Source organism: Hipposideros armiger, unplaced genomic scaffold, assembly GCF_001890085.2.
Source record: "Hipposideros armiger isolate ML-2016 unplaced genomic scaffold, ASM189008v1 scaffold_130, whole genome shotgun sequence".
In the NCBI taxonomy this organism is placed as follows: Eukaryota; Metazoa; Chordata; class Mammalia; order Chiroptera; family Hipposideridae; genus Hipposideros; species Hipposideros armiger.
The window spans coordinates 3,389,816-3,406,753 of record NW_017731480.1 but is presented as its reverse complement, the minus strand read 5'-3'; the positions used below and the strand labels follow the sequence as shown (position 1 = coordinate 3,406,753).

The following is a 16,938-nucleotide window of genomic DNA, read 5'->3' as shown; positions in this document are numbered from 1 at the left end:
AGTTAGTCAGGGGTGCACCTTAAGTTAGGCCTCTATGTGGTATTAAAAAAAAAAAACAACGAAATTCAACTGAATAAATTTGAAGGTCTAATTAGCTTTATTCAGTGATTGAAGAATTGGGCAGCATCCCATCTTGCAAACAGAAAGGAGCTTTGAGGAACTATACAAAATGAAAGACTTTTATAGGTAGAAGGAGGCAGGACAAGGAAGTTATCTTTCAGAGTGAATTGTTTCAGGCAAGATCACCTACCTTTGTGGAGAGGCAGGGGTCTACCAGGCAGATTACTGCACTGGTGATGACCAGGTGATTCCAGACTGACTGGCTAAGATTATATTCCTGGGAGAGGCTGAAACTGCAGTTAGGTTAGGTATTTAGTCTTGGCCTGGGGACGTGGGCTTAGCACAAGTAGCTCTGTTTTGGACCTGTTTCTTTTTTAATAACGGTGTGAGCAATCAGGCATTTAATCAGGGGTGTTTCTATGGAAACAAAAGAAAAACAAAGGTTAGTGGTTGGGACAAACTGTATTTCTAGTTTTTTAGTCCAGAGCAGAATCAGTGGAGATTTCTAGATGTTGGCCTCAAAGCATCCTTAGATGCGGAGTGGCAACAGGCAGTGGCAATTTGGTGAATTTCTCAGATTGCAGTGTGAATGTCCCTGGTGAAGGCATTGCACATTCTGGTGAGCTTTCTGAGTGGCCTATACAACAACAGGAACACAGGGTGGCAGGACTTTTTAATAATCGTGTTGGTCTTCAGGATCTGGGTATTAATGGACAAGTAGCAAATGCAGTCAGAAGGCTGATCGAGGAGGGTAGATGAGGCTTTAAAACAGGGCAGGAAATACCGTTTCATTGCTACTAGGAAGGTACTAATCCTGATATCTCAGTAGGTGCTCTCTTGTGCACGTTCTGGTAAAAGAAGTACAGAGAAGATGAGATGACCTGCAGGCCAGCATTTAAAAAAATCCATCTAACAAAGCAGCGTGTGGGTGCTCTTTAGCTATGGCTGGCCTGTGTTTGCTCACATGAGAGTATCTGTCCACATTCACCCAGGCTCAGATGCTTTCTCCAACGATTTCTTGTGTGAAACATGGAAAGAAAACTACGGTATCTCAGAGAGAGTTGAGAACCTGTGTAATTAGGAGAAGCTAACCCCAGTGATCCACTCACCATGGTAATTTTGGGAAACTGTGATTTCCACAACCCTGACATTTGCACAACTAAAGTTCCAATGAAATTCTCTGAAAGAATGGCATCATCTGTGGCTGAGAGTAAACCTTTCCGAGCAGCATATAGATGATCATGGTATTTTTTCATGTTCCATCTTTCCAACGTCTTGGTTTCTCTAAGCACTAAGGGACAGCTTGTCTGCTCTTCGATGTTAAGATTGCTGAGCTAGGATGGGGAAAGTATTTGGGAATGATGATTGCTGTCTTAGCGTTTAATAATCGTTTTCTTCTGTGAGCATTACTACTGGGTGAATATTGTTATGTTAAATGTGTTCAGTCCCCAGGAGGCAGTAACTAAAACCTTTCTTTCCAAAGGGAGCATTGCTGCTTTGGTCTGTTCACTGACTGAAAGCCCATCCCTATGGTCTTGGCCCTGTGTACTAACAATGCCAATTTCCCACTGTTATACCATGGAGTCCCTATAACTTGTTGATGTTCTGTACTGAGAAAAAATGCCCTCTAAGTTCATTCCAAGGGCAAGCAGAGAGCATGAGCTGTACGTATGTTCCCTCTGTGTCCATCCTGTGCTTAAAACAGACTTAAGCTCCTTCTGTTGCCTACCTAATCTGTCAGGAGGCATGTCTGTGCAGTGGATGGGTGGTACTATACCTCTCATGTAGATGAGCAAATCAGGGCTCAGAGAAGCCAATGCACTAGCTTAAGAGCATGGCAGTAAATGGTGTCGGGGTAGCATTTAATCTACCTGCTGGGCTTGCATTCCACCTTCTGTCTGTGCCCTACTTAGTAAGCCGCAGAAAACATTCCTGGCTTTAAAATTTTTTAAACTTTCAAAGCAGGATAAACCATAAATACAGTGCAGTATTCTGGGCATGGATCTAGTGAAAAGCAGGCGTTGCCTTTTTTTTAGGCATTCAAATGATTATCCCTTCTCTTTTTAGATAAAGGCAGCTACTTTAGAAAATTTTCTAAGCCTAGTGCATATTTGGAAAGCCTTACAAATAATTTTTTAACAGCGCACAGGTTTGCAAGAAACAAAATTCAGTTACAGAATTGGCACCCATCCTGTTCCAATTTGCTGAAGTCCCTGTCTCCTTTTATCTCTGTTTCCGCTGTAGCTTCTTTTACCTTCTACCCACAGGAGACCAACTGGGCTTTTGAAATCACTCTTTCTTACCACCCAACCCCCAAATAAACACGCCTAGAACATAGCACACGTAATGGAGGGTATTGGCCTCGTGTTAAGGTCATTTTCTGATATGTCATAAGCTGGTCCTGATTTCTTTTAAGCCCTGAAAACATAGGTTAATTCTAATTTTCATTATTCTTCAAAGGACTAAAAATCCATGCCCTGTGCCATAAGGAAACTGTGGCAAATTGAAAAAAAAATGAACTGACTGTTTTCTTAAGTAGTAGTATTTTATTTCTTATTCCATAATTCTTGTGCCTAAATTCTCTAGGTGGGTGACAAGATATGTTTTCTAGCTGCACAGTGAAGAAAACTGAGATGGGGAGATAAAAAGTGACTTGCCTAAGGTCACTCATGGTCAGTGGCACAACCGAGAATAGATCCAGGTCACCCGACTCCCTGGGCTTTGTTCGTTATGACATCACTCAACTTCTATTCAGGAAGTAACAGTCCTGCCAACTCCAAAAAGGAAAGGACAGCCAACGCAGACTCAGTTTTTGAGCTTAGTCTTATTTATTTATTTATTTATTTATTTGGTTAAAACATTATCAATAGCTGCCAAATTGCAGCACTGTTAGCCAGGTTTAGGATCTTCACTAATGCAGTATTTGTTAAGAAAAACAAAATTCTGTACCTATAGTCAATAATACTGTATTGTACTCTTAAAAATTTGTTAAGAGGGTAGACCTCATGTTAAGTGTTCTTGCCAAAATAAATAAAAAATTTAAGAGAAACACAATTCTGATAGCATAGTCACTGGTTAGGCAAATGACAAAGCGAAAGGGAGAGGTCGCTGAAGACTCCAAAGAGGTTGCATAGGGAGCTTGTTCTTGAACCACATCTAAGAAGGAAGAAACACACAGAAGAGGGGAGAAGGTGTATATAGCCTAAGATGACACATAGAGAGACATGACACGGACCCGGGAGAATAGCATCAGGAAAAGGAAAGTCATGAATAAGAAGAGGATTTGAAAAAAATTGCTAAGCCAATTTTTATAAAAAAAGGGCTTTTAACATTACAATCGGTGCATGAATGTGCAGATTCCAAAAAAAGATGAGGTCAAATTCACAGAGACAGAGGAAGCAGAACCACTCAGTTCTCCTGTTTTGCTCCTGTTTTTTTTCATTCAAGTGTGGCAGATGAGAATCTCCATCTACAAAGACAGGTATACAAAAAACATTTCATCTGTTTATTTGTTTTGCAAACCATGTTCATTTCTGTTTCAAGCCCCTTCCTTCTGGGAAGGCAGACGGCTTACCCTAAGTCCTTCTCAGGGTCACATCACTCCCCAGAGTTGTGTCAAGACCAGAGGGCTGCCATAGGGGGCAGCATTGGAAGAGGGGACCCTCTGGTCATTGAGGCATCATGTAACACAGGTTGCACTGTAGCACTCAAGCTTTCAGCTTCCATGGCTCTCTTCATCGCACTTGTTCAGGTCACCCTTGGTCTACAGAACTGTTTTGGTGACATTTCCTGTGGTTCCTTCTGCCTAGATGTACCACACACAGCTTTGGAGTCCTGTGGCCTTTCTGGAGACACTGCCAGGAAGCAGGGCCTGGCTCCCCACTTCTTCAAGATCCAGAAGCCTGCCTCCTTCCTTTCCCAGCAGCCCTGGGGAAATACGACTCCGTGTTTCTTTAAGATTCTTCATGCTCATACATCTCATTCCTTCTTATCTCCTCCACACATTGCTTGAGTTCTTTTAAGAGTTTAGGATTTTGGAAAACAAAATCCAGAAATATTCTCAGGCTATTTCTTTTTTTCCCGCCTCATTACATACCTTTCCTGATGCAGTGAACACCAATTTCAAAATGCCAACCTTTTGGGAGATCAGCCAAAAGGAAAAAACACAAGGAGAAATAAAAAGAAACATAGCCTAACATTTCTGCATGTTATTGTATTGTACTTTCCTTCGGAAGCACCGCAATTGTGGATATCTATCTCATTCACGCCCATTTTCCTCTCTCTGAAAACGACCCTCCTATACAAGCATGGGCACCAAAAACACAACACCATGTCCCTGGCCAGGGCTACTTAAACCAGGGACAGAAATCTGACCCAGGCTGAGTCAGTTGGATTTCCTGCCCCAAGAATCAGAGTTTAGGATTGAAGGCTTGCAGTGACTAAGAGTCGCTGGAGTTAAGTCCCAGTAAGAGAAGTGCCCGAGGGAGACGGCTGTGGTGGCCCTGCCCCAGAGGCCACTGGCAGCCTCTGCTTCCCGTCCTCTCTGCCCTTGGCTTTTCAACTCTTTCTCTGATTTCATGAAATTGCCCATGAATTTCATGACATCGGATATGTTTTTCTTTTTTTTTTTGCTAAGGTTGACAAAATCACTTTCAGTTGCTTGCAACCAAAAGTAATTTAAGAATGGTCTTCAAAATGGTAAAAGGCAGAAAAACATGGGCAAGAGGAAACTGAAACTCAGGATAGGCGAAGAGATAGGAAGATAAATAGAATCTAGCTATTTAAACCGTGTCTGTCTAATGATTTAAAGGGATTGTTGCAAGAATGGCACTTGTGCTCCTGGAACAATGTTTTAGCACTTTGATGAGGAACTGTTTTTAGCTGTGGGCACTGCTTTGTAGTAGGGTCATGGACCCACTAGAGCACAGTCAGATGATGTGCAGTGTTTTGGAGGATGGAAGTGCTTCCGCTTGAGGGCTTGCTGAAGGGAGCGGGGAAGTTTAGTCAGGACGAGAGGATGTCTCAGGAACCAGGACTGGCTGTCAGCTGTTTAAAGGACTGTGGGCTAGGGCAGGAGTTGAATTTCCTCATTGCAGTTCTGGAAGTTAGAAAAAGCACCAGTGGAAAGATATGAATGGAAACCCATTTGGCTTAGAATAAGGGAACATTTTGTTACGTATAGAGCTGTCTGGGATGCCATAGGGTTTCCTTGTGGGATAAAGAATGCTTTGCCATGGAAGAGTTTATTCAGGATGAGACTGGATGGCCATTCACGAGGGTTACAACGAAGAAGAGAGTCCTGTGTTGGGAGGGAGATGGGATGGAATGGATAAACTTCTAAGTTTTCTTTAAATCTAAGAGTCTAATATTTTCCTATTACTATTATTAATTCCTACCGTGTTTCCCCAAAATAAGATGTAGCCGGAGAATAAGCCATAGCATAATTTCTCCAGGATATGGGGGCACGCACCCCTCACATGAGGGTTTTATGACCTGTTTCAGGGAGAAGGGTGCCTTTTCCACAAACTCCTTCAGCTTAAAATATTCAGTATGCCAAGGTGCCATATTTTGACACCTAAAATCATGCTGTGGCTTATTTTCCAGCTAGGTCTTATTTTGGGGGAAGCAGCGTAGGCTAGAAAAATGCCAACCCACATTTTGACAGAATGCAATAGGAGTTAAAGCATTTCACAAATATTGTTTTGTGAAAATGTTTTTCCTTTATGAGAAATAAAGAAACGATAGGCTACGAAATTTCATTGAGAGAAGGCAGTTCCAAAACTAACAGAAACAAAAATTTATTTTTTATTCTATAAACTGGAATTGACAATGATTAAAGGTTTTATATCCAAGTGGCTCACTGAATTGAAAACCCTTTCTGTAATATTAATGTAATTATATAAAACTCAGGGAATACTGAATCCTGTTGTCCCTAGAATTCTAGGCTACATGAAATTGAATAGATTTCTTGAGTTACTTTAAGGAATAAATCAAAATCCCAACTTTTCTTTCAAACATTTATACGTGAAAAAATGTTACTGTGGTACCTCCTGTGAAAGCTAAACAGGTGGCTCAGATAATTTAGACGTCATTTTCCAAATGTGCCACATAAGCACATTTGACAACTATGTAACCATTTGTGGATTTTAGATTATTCTTCTTAACTAGAGGGTGATAACCGGATTATTCTAGTTGATTCAAGTAGATGTTGACATTCAGTAAGCATGTCTTAAACACTAAGGGACAAGGAAAGCCACTTACTTTGAAATCCTGGTCTTAAAGACCCCATCAGACATAGTCTGGCATCATGAAGCTTTTTATAATCTCTTTCATAACCTCTCATTCTTCACGTAAAAGCCTTAAAAATTGTAAACATGCACATAGCCATTCATTAGCTCTCTACCCTGTTTATTTAAGTGGATTACATTTATGAAGAACATTCAAAAGAATCTAGTCTTTTCTGCTTTGCAAACTGGTTTCTCAAGTCATTTTAAAGACNTACATTTCTGTGGGGTTTATTAGCGATAACTTCTTCCCTTAGGAAAGCAAGCATGGTGTAGCACAAAATTGTGGGTCTCTGGGTCAGAAGGATTTGAGATGAAGACTTTTTCGTAACCGTGTAACCTCAAGTGAGCTATTGTTCTCTTTAGGCTCAGTTTCCTCATCTGTGAAATGAAGATAATACCTACCCTGCTGGGTGGTTGTGAAGACTAGCAATTATGTTTATAAAGTGATCTTTGCAAGTCTGATCTAGATTGTATGTCCTCAAATAAGTTGTGCTTTATTGAGGTCAAGACATGGGTTTTATTGAAAGGGATACCCCCAGTCTCGTAGGGCATCTAACATATAGTATTAGGCACTTAGTAATTGTTTATTAAACAAGGAGCACATACTACCCTAAATGTCTATATCACTAACCTGTTAATTAGTGTATACCTTTATAGTGATCTATAATCTTTTAATTTATTTATGTTTTGTCTTTTAATAAACTCTTTGGAAAATATTTTTCTTTTTTTTTCTCTTTAAACCACCTCATAAACACTCTTCTCTTCCCTCCCAAGCTTAGAGCAAGTATGTATTTCTGAGTTTAATTGAAGATCAGAATAAAATTTATGAATCTTTTCAGAAAGCTTTTGAAACAATGATGGAATTAAGACTTTGAGTTACATTCCCTTTTTTCTTTCTAGGACTAAACTCTTATGGTCATGATATTATTTTGTTGGTTTGCTTTAAATGTTTCCTACTTCAATTAAAATCTATTTAGTCTCAAGCCCTGGAAAAATTTACTTCCTTTCCATCAATATCAAATCACATTTCCCTTCTAAGAGCAAAACTGACTTGTAATTGCTCCTAACACATATCAGAGGTGCCGCTTCACTCTTGGAAGTGCTTCTGAAGATGCGGTTTCAAGAAGTCAGTAGTGTGGGAATTGGTCCCTTTAGGATAGCTTTTCAGGTNAAAAAAATCTCTATGCTAAAATATCATGAAAAATATTAAAAGGTTGAAGTGATTGTCATTAATTATATAGCTGTTTTTATGAATCCTTTCCTCTTTAGACAGTATAAATTTCCTCCTCCTCCCATTTTTTTGGGGGGGGAGAGTAACACTTGAAACTTTCTCTCCTCTTCCTCTGCCTGGGTACTATTAGACTATGTGTACATTGTTCAAGTTATAGTATTCTATTTTGCTCTGAGAGTTTACTTTTGAGAGTTGTTTAGTAGTAGCTGTATGCTTAAATGAATTCAATGTGTACACATGCTGGGTGTGATATCCTTGAGCTTTACTTTCAGTTATTTTACCAACTGTTTGATAAATGTCAACCCACTAATTTGACACAATCATTCATAATCCCTAATACTTAGGGTCTCTGAAACTGTGTAAATCATTTTTCATTCATTCACTAAAAAGCTGTTGAGTGACTATCTGTTTGTAGGCATTACTGAACTTTAAAAATTCACTGTTGAATAACACATAGTCCTCATCCTCAAGAAGTGAGAGCAACAAAAATATATTAAATTCCTAGTGTATTAGCATTATGAGAGCTGATTTATTATTTCTTTATCCTCAATTCCCTAAAGCCTGGCATTTCATAAGCCCTCAATTAATACTTGTTTAATTGAATGGGCCTTTATGTGCCAGAAACTGTGGTAAGTGCATTACAAGTTATGTCTAATTTTATCTTGACAGTAAACCATTAGGTAGGTATTTATTGTCCCCATTTTATAGAAGAGGAAGCAGAGTCTCAGTAAGTAATATCCCAAAGTTACACAACAGGATTTGATTGTAAAACTAATTCTTGTTTCATAACACCTGGCCTGGGTCACTTACATTGGAAGTTATAGTGGAAAGAGGCAAGTAAACTGCTGACTATAATACAGTGGGGTGAGTAATATAAAAGTGCATATACAGCCTAGAGGTTAAGAGGCTGCTTAAATAAATAGTGGAGATTCAAGCTGTCTACTACTTATTTGTTATATGACATTGAGCAAGCTCTTTCACGTCTCTAAGCCTCAATTTCTTATCTGTAAAATAGAATTAATAATAGAAGGATTATATGAAATAAATTCAGGTGAGCCTGCCCCAAGTGCTCAAGAAATAATTTCCATTAATATTATTTTACAAAGTGCTCTGGACACTCATAAGAAGGAATAATTTTTCACCCCGGATTTCCAGGGGAAGGAGACATTTGTGGCTTGGGCTCTGCTAAAGCCTAGGAATTCATCAGGTAACAGGGAGAAAGTCTTGACAGAAAGAGAAGCACGAAATACAGGACAAGAGACCCTGCCGAGCTGCGCAGTATTTGCCGTATCCCATGCAACGGCTGAAACATCCTTCTTTCGCGGTACTTCTCGAGAATGTCCACACAGGAGCATCTGTGTTTAGAGAGGCTGACTTGCAAATGACCATCTTATCTTACTGGACCATCTTCCCATTGAGATGGTGAATTAGTCAGTGTCTGGACAGCTTTGAGGAAACGTGAGGTGACAGGGCAGTTCCAGGGCTATGATAGGTCCCCAGGAGGCCAGGGGCCATTCCAGGCCAGTTTATGAGCACCTGATGGTCCTAATTAGGAGCCTGCAGCCTGTTTGATATTCTGAAACCATGTTTCTCAAGGTTTTTTTTTTTTATTGTATCTCTCCTTTAGACTTTTCTCTAATCCTTCCCTCCCCCACCCCTGTGAAATGTTAGCGCTACAGATGAACTGTGTATCTGGGTATGCACTATATATTCATCCCTGTTTCATACATAAGAAGAAGAATATTTTTAACCCCCTCCCAGGGACCCATTGGAATGAAACAGACTTCAGAAGGCCTTCTCAAGTAAGCTGCTGGTCTGGGGCAGACCCCAAGCTTGAAGGCTTGATCTGCTATGCTACAAATAGCTACTTTTTATTATGCTTTCAGTGGCCCTTCCACAGTGATTTCTTGTCGAATAATAATCTGGGCTACTGCACTAACCTCCCAGTGAGCCTCCCTCTCTCTCTGCTTCCTCGCCTGCCCTTTTGCAGTCTGCTTTCCATATAGCAGCCCAAATGACCTTTAAAAATGTAATCAGATCATGTTTTTCCTCAGCTTAAAATTCTCAAATAGCTTCCCGTTGGACTTAGAATCGAATCTGGACTCTGTATCATGGCTCCCCAAATCTACCTGATCTAGTGCCTGCCTGTCACTCTAATCTCTTCCGGCACCAGCCTGTGTGCAGGTGAGGGTGTTCCCGTGGACAGACAAAAACCATCAGGCAGAAAGTCACAGGAGTTTGCAGTGAATAGTTCTCCATGTGCGGAGGTGACTGCCAAGAGGATGTGGGCAGGCAGTAGCCGTGGCTGTGACACCAAAAGGGCCCAGAAAAGGGGATTTGTCTGCTCAGGGACGTCAGGAAAAGTTCTCTGAAAAAGTGACGGTGATACAGCTGTGTTATTAAGAATGATGATAAGTTTAACTATGTGAATGAGGGATGGATGACAATCACATTCTGTTCTGAGGGGCAGCAGCTGCAGAGCCTGGGTGCCAAGGGGGAGTGACCTGCACGTGAGCCACTAAAAGGTAACAGTGGTCGGGGCCTGGTAAGAAATGAAGCCGGCAAAAAGAGGTAGGGGGACAATCACAGAGGGCCTTTCAGGCTGTGATAAGGGATAGACTCACGGATTTTGACTGTGTGACTAGTGAGGAGGTGACAAGGTCAGGTTTTTGTTGTGCAAAGGCGTCACTGGCTGCAGTGTGATGCAACAGGTGTGGGAGTACAGGCCAGTTTGGAGGTGCCGTAGTGGTAGGGTGGCCAGCTGGTACTGGTTTGCCCAGGACTGTGCTGGTTTTAGCATGAAAGACCTGCGTCCGGAAACTCCTCCATCCTGGCAAGCCAGCCGGTGGGTCACCCTGTGCTGTGCTGTTGTTCAAGCGAGAGATTATTGTTGTCTCATGAATGATGGGGGCTTTTCTCTTCCCTCGGCTCACCTCAGTAGAAAAAGGGTCAGCCCTATTTCTGAAAGCCCCTTAGAATTGGTCTCCCCAAGTATACAGAAAATGCTGTAAAACACACACACACACACACACACACACACACACACACACACACACACACACACCCATACACCTATAATATGCAAATTGCTTCAGATAAGCCTTGATTGATTTATTTTTCTCTACACAAGCTTGGTGACATAAAGTTTTGACATCTCAAAGCCCGGAGCCTGCCCAAGCAAAGGTGGACCTAGGTAAGAGGGTAGACTTAGTCATTGCCGTGCTGTGAACGTCTGCTTGCTGCCAAGCTGCACCCTCGCCCACTCTTCACCCTGGTTCCATCCTTGCCCCCCCACATTGTTAGCCCCCCCAGGCTTCCCTAAAGCCTGTTCTTTGACCATACTGAACTACAGAGCACTTGAGTAGTTCCCAGTACCCCCTAAATAAAGCAAATGGCTCCACTCTTAGATTTAAAAAAAAAAAAGATTTTATTGGAGCATTGGGGGAGGGGAACAGACAAGTTGCTGTCGTTTTGTTCTCCACTCTTAGATTTTAAAGGTGCAGGCCCACTCCCTTATCTATCTCTTCCCATTGGTTCTGAGTCCCCCCAAGGCAGAAGTCTTTTGTTACTAAACCATAAAAAAGAATTGAGGGAGGAATACTGCTACTCTACTCCAACGATGAACAGCTAACTGGGCCCGCTCTGTGCGCCAACCACTATTTTAACTACTTTGCATATATATTTATTAATATTTGTATTAATAAGTGGATCACTCATTGGACAGGCTTTTATGGAGCACCCGCGATTTTCTAGGTAACCTCTCAAGTACAGGACACACCAGGGAACAAAGCTTCTCCTTTCATGGTGGTTACATTCTACAGTGTGTGGGGGCAGAGACTGCGTGACCCATAGATGTGTAATGTGGCAGATGACAAGTTCCACAGAAACAGGTTCATCAGGGTGATGGCTGGGGACTCACCGTGGCCATAGACATGCTTTCCTATCAAGTCACCAAGGAAGCCTTTTAATGAGGCATCATTTGAGCAGATACCTGAAGGCAGCCAGAGACTGAGGCATAAAGATGCTGGGGCAGTGTAAGCAAAGGGAATAATGAAAAAATATATTTTCAGTTTATGTTGGAATCCTGAAATCAGACCTTTCGTATTTCCCTCAGGCACTGATCACGGTTTCATAGATCCAGTTTTTCCCCTTGTTGTTACCTGGAAGCATTAAAAAAATCTCTTCACTTTTCACATTCCCTGCTTCTATTTTAATCTGATTAATGGAAATTTTGGTATCAAGCTAGCTTTTTACTCTCTAATCTGACTCTTTGTAATTTTCGTATTTTTCTCTCCCAATACACATTTTAATGGTGGAAATTATTGTGACTTTTGTCTACTTTAATTGTTGTGTTAGTTGGAAAGTTAAACTGGAGCCATCATCAATCACTAATGCCAGCTCTAAATAATAATATGCTTGAATTTTTAAGCAGAGACACATGTTGAATTTATAGCTTCAGATAATGACACTTTAGCCTGCCCACTCTTTACTGAATATCTGCTGTCTTTAAGCCATGTACTGCAGGGGAAACAAAGATGATTATGATAACAGCCCCTCCTCTTAGGGAGATTTTGCTCAAAGAGGAAGAATACAAAGGGTTAATTGACAGTAGGAGGCAGGGTGTGTTAAGATTCCATTCCCGGATAATGCAGCTCTCCAATACAAAATAATGATGATAGCGATTATTTATATAGCCCCTATTATGTATCAGACACTGTGTTCTAAATGCCAGTAGGTCAATCAGGCGTCAGTAGTACCTATATTTTAGGGATAAGAAACTGAGGCACATAGAGATTCCATAGCTAGCTAAGGTTGCCGTGCTAGTTGGAAGAGCGGGGACTTGAACCTAGGCAATATATGCCCTAAAGCTGTGCTCAAGGATAGGAGGGAGGGACACTGGGCCTCAAGACTGTGAGGCATGGAGCGCAAGGCCATCTGAAGTCTGAGTTCATGGACCCAGGACTGAGCCAAATGTTCTGCCTGAGAAGGCTAAACAGACTGGAGACCAAGAGCAGGACATGGAGACATCACAGGCTGGGTTAGACCTGAGAAACGCCTCAAGGTACGAACCTGAGAAAGGCCTCAAGTTCAAGATTTTTGCCTTTGTGCATGGACCTGGAGGGAGTGATTAAAGCACCAGTTCAGGAGGTCCATGTTAAGTGCCAAATAAAGGGTGTGGACCACAGGGGGAAAAGGCATTAGAAGTGCTGAGATGGAGAACACTGTGTCCTGAGTCTCACTTAAGCTAAAAATGAATTTTCTTTTACAATAGAGGTGGAAATACTAAGCCTTGATTAATTCATTGATTTTCACCCATGTTAATTTTACATTCAGTGTTACTTGTTTTGCAACACTTCATTTGCTTTGCTTCTAGTTTCTGCATTAATCATGAAAGTTTGGCTTTGTTCCCCTCCTTGTAAATTTCTTACGCCATTTCCCTTGCCCACTTCCCTCCCTTACTTACCATCCTGTGGAGTGTTGGGGCTCCAGTGTTGGGGATCACACTGATCCCACGTGTGCCCTTAATTTACCATCTACCTAGAAAAGTAATTTGGAGTGTGGGCTCCTTTCACCTGCAGGAGGGATGATGGGATTGGAGGGAGAGTAAAAAGCTCTTTTACAGATGAGGACACTGAGGCACAGAGAGGTTAACAGTGACTTTCAAAAGATCACTCTTGGAACTGGCAGAGCTGGACTTAAGCCCAATCCTTCTTACTCTGAATTCATTGTTTTTTTCCTTGGTTTATGCTGCCTGGCTGGAAACTGGCCACCATGAAGATTCATCAGTCCTGGACCAGTTGTACCATGGGGTGAGTGCTCTATGTTCTATGACTTAATGAAGAAGAATTAGTAAATGAGTGGGTCTGTCTTCCGAATGAGATTCAGTGTCCCCAGTCAGTCCTGTAAGGGATTTTCAGAGGCAAGTTTCTGGCACCGACTACCTGGGTTCAAATCCCAGCTCAGTCACATTGCTATGACACCCTAGGCAAGTTAGATACTCTGTGTCTCAGTTCTTTCATTGAAGAATGGATAATAACAGTACCTACATCAGAGATTTGTGTGTGTGTGTGTGTGTGTGTGTGTGAAAATGAATGTGTTAAAACAGGTAAAGCCCTAAAAAGAGTGACCAGCACCTGCCGAGTGATCACTAAACAATAGCAATTACCTTAACTATTGGGTTGTCGGAAAAGTCATGACGTATTTTTCTATGTTTTTCGTTGCAAAAATGTGTCATGACTTTTCCGACAAACCAATATTTAAAGACGGAGACTGTTTCTTCACCTTTCGCTTGAGCACCAAAGCTTAGAAACACTTTCGGTACTCCTAAGTCATGTCTTAGCTGCAGGCAGAAGCATTAGGATTCGTCAGTGCTGGGAAGACCTCTGACCATATCAATACCTCTTTTATTTAAATTAAGTGAAGCTGGAATTTCCTAAATTGGATCCATAGCCTATCATTCTCTTTGACAGGGTACTCCTGAGAATGAAAATACTCCTGGGATGGCTAGCATATGTGGTCCAAAGCTAAATGATTTATTGAGCTAAGTGGTCATAATTTAAAAGTGAATTTCTGTAAGGGCAGGGAAGAGAATGCATTTCCAGTGAGAAGAAAGGAAGCACAAGGAGTCTGGCTGGAGAAGCCAAACACCTAGAATAATATGGACCAAAATGTCTGACATACAGTCGGCCCTCAGAGAATGGTTTTTAAGTGGAAAATGTGCCCTTTGCTTTGATAGCTCTCCACCCAGGTGTTTCTCTCAAACACAGCCAAGGCTGTTGTGTCTCACATGCTGATCTCCTCTACAATTTTCAGATAAATTGTTTATTTAAATAAGGTTGTGGATGTGAGATTCCTTCAAAAAACATAACACATCATGGAGTTTTGAGTCATTGTAGCCTCCGTTCAAGTCTGGCAATAATAAATAAGTAGTCCAATTGGGGCAGCACCTCTCATTTGAGGGAGATGATATGTGAGTGAGAATTTCTTGATGCTGTTGAGTTTTCATGGGAGACTACTACTAAGTGTGTGTGTGGGAGAAGGAGGCGTAGGTATTTTCAGGGTTTCTCTGCTTTGATGGATACTAAATTTTGATCTCACTAGGGGCCGTACCTAGTGTTTGGTTTCCAGTTCCCAGGCCCACAGATAGCTAGCCAGCACTGTGTGAAGCGTTCTGAGCCAAGTGATCTTGACTTTTGAGGACTCGATTCTTCATTTAAAAACGAAGGAAAGGGGAAGGGATGTAGAGAAATAGGGGCTACCTGCCTTCTTGAATTTTTTATAAAACAAAAATAATGAAAGGAGAAAATAGGTGCTAAAACACTGAGAAGACAGAGGGGGTTTTGTTCTAGAATGTCAATTCCCTCGCTGAAATAACCTTGGAATTCTCCATGATTGAGACCCTTGCCCTTAAAGAATACTGATTTCCTCTGAAAGGAATCTAGTTTTATTAATTAAAGCAAATATGTTGTAGGAAAAAGTTTCTCCATCTGAAAGTTTCCCCTCAACGTCATGAGCTCCCCATTTAGCCCCACGTGTCAGCATCCAGATTGTGAAACAGAAATCAAGATGCCATTGAACCATTATACTTTGCCTTAGGAAACACTATAGAGGGACTGTAGAAATATTAGTGACATTTGGTTCTGGGAAGGCTATTGAGACCCACAAAAAGGAATGAGTAAGTGTTATAGCCTGTCTCCTAACATCAAATTTAAGAAAACCCCGCTAATAACTTTCCTCTGTTAATAATTAAATTTTAAGAATCATTGGTGGAATTAAATTTCCATGCCCTGAAGTTATTTATATTGTAAAATGTTGGTATTCGCTGAAATAAGTAATGCTCCAAAACATGCTTTTGGAAAAATGACTTAAATGCTGTAAATGTGTTTGGCTCAAATAGGCCCCTAGTACAGCCAAACGGATGTTTTTCCTGATGGTGTCAGGCCCTTTAAGAAGGATTTTCTTGGTAAATCTTAATCTCTTAATCTGCACAGAATCCCCCCCAATGAGAAAACTGATTCATCTTCATGCAAGTAGTGTTCACTTTAGAAAACATTATTTAATCTGATCATAAAAAAAAATACTTAATAGTGCACTCCCTAGTGACCTCATCTGATTCACAGGTTTACTTTGCAATTTATGAGATGGAAATTTGTGCCAATTGCAACTTTTTTATGAAAAGCTATAAAAAGTTATGGAACCCCAGGCCTCAGTTTCCTTCTCATTCTGCATTCTTACTACCATTGCAGACCTATTTGCTGTACTTATTATATATTTACTTTTGTTTCAAACTGTCTTTGAAACTTGCCACAAACCATGTAAAAATCTTCCTGATATCAGAAATATGCTCAGAGCCCTTGAGTTCCCAGGGATTTTCTTGTGTTAAGGGGGAGAGACCCACCACTCTTTGTGTTAGGGATCAGAACAACAGCCATTTGTCTCAAAGTTCAATTTTAATTTTTTATTGCATGTACTCATTTCTTCAATCTACCTAGAGATCTTAGCAATCTCAAATTCAGAAATGTTCTTATTAAATTGTTTTATGTTTCTCAAAGGATATTTTTTTCCCTGTGTTTTGAATCCCAGGAACATAGGAGATTTCTAGACGCAGTGTGAGGTTGCTATAATCTAGGGCAACCCCTATACTTCAAAGCTTTGGCTTCTTCATCAATTTCATAAATGCATACTTATCTTCACCTTATTCTTCCCAAGCCTGCCATTCGGATAGCAGTCATTTTTGACTTCTGGTGTTGTCATATGCTTTTTATGGTTTTTGTCTTTCAATTGAGATCGATTAACAGGGAAATTAAGGCCTGGGGCTTCTCTGAAAAAGGAGGATTCTGATGTTTCTAATTGTATAGATCAGTGGTGGTGAAAGGGATATAAATAAAACTCCCCCCAGGCTGTATCTGGTGTAAAGGTAAAATAGCCGTAGGTCCAGGGGGTTCAGAGACCGATGGAGCAGGGGACTGGGACTCCCGGCCAGCGAGTGTATAAGGAGATCCCCTTCTCGTAAGCGAAGGCGATAAGGGAGGGAGCGCTTTGGAGGAGGCAGGGGGCTCAGGTACGGTGGAGTCGGGAAAGGGTTCGGGAAGTGAAGGGTAGATGGGAGCAGGGGAAGGGGGAGGGTATGGAGGAAGCGGTGGGGGAAGAGACGCCGGAGGCAGCAGAAGCTGTGGCTCCGGAGGGTCCTCGGGTATTTCTTGTAAAACTGGTGGAGGGTTTTTAGATTTAGGCGCGAGGAGCCCTGGGACTCGCGTAACTAGTACCGCTCTGAGAGAGGGGGTCCTGATGGTATAGGAAGTTAACTATTTAGGTGGATTCTGAATTAATTCTTTCTAAATGTCGATATAAGGGAACTGG

At 41.3% G+C, this 16,938-nt stretch overlaps 1 protein-coding gene across 6 annotated transcripts in view; it reads left to right on the top strand.

Moving 5' to 3' along the window:
- LOC109386246 (formin-1-like) overlaps positions 1–16,938 on the top strand; it is a 115,635-nt gene that overhangs the window by 11,295 nt on the left and 87,402 nt on the right. For 5 of the 6 annotated variants that reach the window (XR_002124760.1, XR_002124761.1, XM_019649195.1 and 2 more), the window contains exons 2-3: positions 10,709–10,771; positions 13,357–13,388. The gene's annotated coding sequence lies outside the window, so the exon portion shown is untranslated. Of the gene's footprint in view, positions 1–3,869; positions 4,181–10,708; positions 10,772–13,356; positions 13,389–16,938 lie in introns of those variants that run through there. The other variant, XR_002124762.1, reaches the window with a different exon arrangement.